Below are 5000 nucleotides of genomic sequence, written 5' to 3' on the forward strand. Positions count from 1 at the left end.
CCTTGACATGCCGCCGCCACCACTTGCAGTCCCCGTAGCAGGTAGTGTCAATCTAAGGGTGTGTAATAAGGGTTTTGAGGCAGTGGACAGTGCTATAGGGGTCTTAGATCGAGATTGTGGTGGTTCTTTGTGAATTGTGGAAAGTAATGTAGGTAAGTGAAGTTAGCTCGATGCGACATTAGTGATGGTGATGAAATAGCAGAGAGAGAGAGAGAGAGAGAGAGAGAGAGAGAGAGAGAGAGAGAGAGAGAGAGAGAGAGAGAGAGAGAGAGAGAGCAAAGCCATTGCATCATCATCTAAAGCTAATACCTTATCCGGTGTGTGTGTGTGTGTGTGTGTGTGTGTGTGTGTGTGTGTGAGAGAGAGAGAGAGAGAGAGAGAGAGAGAGAGAGAGAGAGAGAGAGAGAGAGAGAGAGAGAGAGAGAGAGAGAGAGAGAGAGAGAGATGTCATAGGGATGTAGTGGAATTCGGAGAAACATGCATAGAGAGTGGGAGACGGAATGGTGATGGCTTGGCGGTGGGGTGTGGGCGGCGGGGAAGGGGCCGTGTTGATGGGATGTCGCGCAGGGACTGAGAATGGTAATAGATGGTGTGTGGAGACGCGGAGCCTTACTGGGGCGGCTGTTGTGAAAGGGGAGGCAGGGAGGGGGATCAAGAGAGGACAGATAACACATCACAATTATATATGGAGAGTGCATAAGAATACATAACTGAACTAATACAAATACTACAAATGACCAGTTAATCTACGAAAGGCGGTTCCTATCTAACCCTAAAAGTAACGTCATTATCATCCATTAACTTATTCCACTTTCTCTAGCGACAATATTATTCTAAACACTTCCCACGTTGATGCTAAGTTTGTTTCACTCACAACCATGTTTGTGAACCAGTTTTTCTTATCAATAGCCTAATCTCAATCTGGTCTTCCTATTGTCATGAGTAGCACGTTCGAATTTCTTCCCTCGGTAATAAAATCCCTGTTAAGTGGAAGTAGGAGTTCGTGGTACTGTTGAATGATGGAAAACTTACACGAGGCAGTGACGTAATGTGGATCCAACTCTTCTCACACTCTGTATGGAGGGAGAACCTATCAATGAGAGCCTTTTAAAAGAATATCTACTCTGTTAGATTGTATGTAAGTTTGTAGCTAGTGTGCAAGGTATTGTAAGTCTGAAACTGAGAGTTCATGGAAGTAAGGAAAGGAAAGGGAAAATTGATGTGACGTAAGGGAGATGAAAGAAAAATTAAGGTAGGTAGGAAGATGATACCAGAAGCTTTCAAGGGGAAACTCTGGTATGCGATGAAGATGCAGTGAAGGAATGTTCAAATACCTGTTGGAGAGAGAGAGAGAGAGAGAGAGAGAGAGAGAGAGAGAGAGAGAGAGAGAGAGTAGGTGTATAGACTGGAATGCCTATAGAGAAGAGAAGACAAGGTCTCCCACACACTAAGGAGGAACCTAAATAGCATTACTCCTTTGGTGTACAGCCTCGCGTGGCATCAGCTTGACTTACTGAGACTTTAGCCTGTGTTCTGAAACGCTCTGCTCTCTGAACACGACTATATTTTTTTGTTATTTTGTTATTCTATTGCTAGAACTGCAGAAAAGCACAAAAAAATCGTCTCACTTTAACTAGAGTCTTCTAATTGTAGTGAAGGTGCGTTGCAGAAATGTTTTTGGATACGGGCTAATGTTGGGGGTATGGAGGCGTGGGTTGTATAAATAACTTGCGTAATGTGATCACCAACTCTGCCTCCGCTCACAGAAACTTTGATCAGGTTAGGTAAAGTGAGGGTAGGCAAGGTGAGGTGAGGTTAGATAAGGTTATGTAATGTTGCATCGGCTTAGTAATTACATACCTGCTCTGGGGGACGTTTGGTTAAGTAAGGTCATGAATATTTAAAAAGGCCGCCTTGTATCTTTCTGTGCGTAATATTGTACTGTTTATATTTTCTCTTTCTTTTTTCTCTCTAATATTATACTGTATGTTCTTTATTTTTTGTCTCCTTTATTTCAGTTTCATCTCGTATACTCGTTATGTAAGAGTTATGTCAGTGCTGGTAGGATAAATGAGAGAGAGAGAGAGAGAGAGAGAGAGAGAGAGAGAGAGAGAGAGAGAGAGAGAGAGAGAGAGAGAGAGAGAGAGAAAATGGTGAATGGTCGATATAGGAAGAATAGCATAGTTAATAGGAGATAGAAGAACGCTAATGAGCCATACAAGAAAGGAAAGTACAAAATGATACTGTGAAATACAAGGAGGAATGTTACCAAGAAATGGATAAATATGTAGAAGAGAGGAAATAAGACAAAGGGAGGAACAGTGGAGATAAGATTGTCAAGCCTCTCTCTCTCTCTCTCTCTCTCTCTCTCTCTCTCTCTCTCTCTCTCTCTCTCTCTCTCTCTCTCTCTCTCTCTCTCTCTCTCTCTCTCTCTCTCTCTCTCTCTCTCTCTCTCTCTCTCTCTCTCTCTCTCTCTCTCTCTCTCTCTCTCTCTCTCTCTCTCTCTCTCTCTCTCTCTCTCTCTCTCTCTCTCTCTCTCTGGTGCTGATAAGTGGAAGAAAAAGATGAAGACAGACCTTTGGGAAATCTCTCTCTCTCTCTCTCTCTCTCTCTCTCTCTCTCTCTCTCTCTCTCTCTCTCTCTCTCTCTCTCTCTCTCTCTCTCTCTCTCTCTCTCTCTCTCTCTCTCTCTCTCTCTGTTAATTAAGACGTAGTTCAAGTTGGAAAGTATCGCTACTCCTTTCTATCTCTGGCGCTGTTATATTGTGAGTGTAGAGGCAAATTTCCGGTTCTCAGCGCGGCGGTGAATTGGTTAGTCTTAGTTTGAGTTTGATAGTGCCGAGTTCACAGGGAGATTTAGAACGATGATATAGATTTATTGATGGGGCATGACAGATGGGAACACGAAGGTAGGCATCTTTTATACAGGGACTGAATGCCTGCCGCTCGTATAGGCCTGATGGCTTCTCGCAGCTTTCCATATTTTCTTATATATATATATATATATATATATATATATATATATATATATATATATATATATATATATATATATATATATATATATATATATACTTATGTTAAACTTTCCGTATTTCAAATTAGTTTCAAAGTGTTTCGGTTTATTTTTCCTATTTTATTTTTCTAACTTGATTTTGTTGATATTTTTTTCTCTTTGATAGTGTAAGAGTGACTTGTTATGTTTCTTCTCGTCTTAAAGTTCAACTCAGAGAGAGAGAGAGAGAGAGAGAGAGAGAGAGAGAGAGAGAGAGAGAGAGAGAGAGAGAAAACACATAAACAGTGACATGTGCATCGCAGGCAAAGAAACAAGACGTCAGGTGTGCAGGAGACAACAAGGAAACAACCTGCCTACAAAAAGAAAAATAACAGGTAAAAACAAGTAGAGCATCAGGCAGGTAGCGTGTCTGCGCGGCGACAGCTGGGGAACGACAGGGCTGGTTTCTCCTTAATATTTACCATTGAGGTGTCGCCGCACGGAGGAGGAAGGTGAGGAGGCTGCCAAGTATTCCTCCTTCTCCTCCTCCTCCTCCTCCTCCTCCTCCTCCTCTTGGTAATGGTAAAGGCCCGCCAAAGTGTTTTCGTCACGTGTCAGGTGTTATGTCTCTGGTTAGTCTTTTTTCTATTGCAGTTTCGACTAAATGCGCAGGTGAAACTTTGTCCTTTTTTTTTTTAGTATTTTCCCTTTTTTATGTACTAAATTTGAATTGGTAATGGAGTATGAGTGAAAATAATACCTTCTTTTTTATCAGGTGATACGTCATTGAATTCGAGATAAATTAATGGGTTTGGGTATTTCGGATGTGTCTTTTTATTTATCTATCTATTTGTATATTTATTCATTTATTTTTCATACTATAAATCGCCATGACAGTCCCGTGCCTGCTAAAACCATGACTGAAGTACGCATTAACTGTCATCGTGATTTTAATGCAACCTAATGTGAATACGTAGATGGGCGGATGTTGCTGTGTAGGGGTGGTGATATGGAGGAGGAGGAGGAGGAGGAGGAGGAGGAGAAGGAGAAGGAGGAGAAGGAGAAGGAGAAGAAGAAGAAGAAGAAGGAGAAGGAGGAGGAGGAGGAGGAACTGTTGTAAAATAGAACTACTGGTGGTGGCTGTGGTATTTTTTATTTAACCTTCGCTATTAACATGGCATACTGCTAACTTATCCAGCAGGTCGATCGTATGGCGACGTATAGGAAGGCTAGCGAGTCGCCTGTAGGTACAGTATCTCTGTTGTGGCGGGAAAACCCTAAACGTAAGACCGGTGACCGCTTGTTTGTTGGTGCCTCTGCTGCTGCTGATGATGATGAGGATGATGGTAGTGAGGGTGCTAGTTGTGGTGATGTTATGTATGTGAGTACGTCTATTCATGGTAGGTACTGTTTTTTGTTATGACTTTCGTCTCCTTTCCACATGAAATCTATTATTGTGTCTTGCTTCTGCAGTACTAATTACAAAGACAGCCACGTGTAGGCCATATGCTTTCTTATAGCCTCCCTTGTCTTCTTATGTTCTTGTACACTTTATGCATTGCTGCTCGTTCTTTACTTAATGTTTTGCTTTACCTGTTAGTGCTCTAGTTGTACGTATGTTTTTTTTTTCATATTTTATTACTTATGTTGTTATTGACTTTTCTACTTATTTCTTACTTTACCTTAATGTTCTAATTCGTCTGGCTGTTGACAGCTGCTCTCTTTCTATTGTTTACGAGGCGACACAAGAACCTGGGAAAGTGTGATTCTCCACCGCCTACTGTCGTTTCCCGGGGCAGTAGACGTAAACACGCACCGCTCGGAGCTTCATGGTCAGAGGGAAGACGGTGCTTGAGGGCAAAGCCGCACGAGGGAGGAGTCGGCGGCCGTCCTTTGTGGGCTTAACGAGGCGAGAATATGATGAGTCCCACAGGAATAGGGATGGAAAGTCGTATTAAGCTGTGTTTAGGAGGGAAGGCTGTCTGTGTTTCTCTTCCTTTTGACAT

The sequence above is a fragment of the Portunus trituberculatus genome, chromosome 44 (genome assembly GCF_017591435.1).
Source record: "Portunus trituberculatus isolate SZX2019 chromosome 44, ASM1759143v1, whole genome shotgun sequence".
Lineage (NCBI taxonomy): Eukaryota > Metazoa > Arthropoda > Malacostraca > Decapoda > Portunidae > Portunus > Portunus trituberculatus.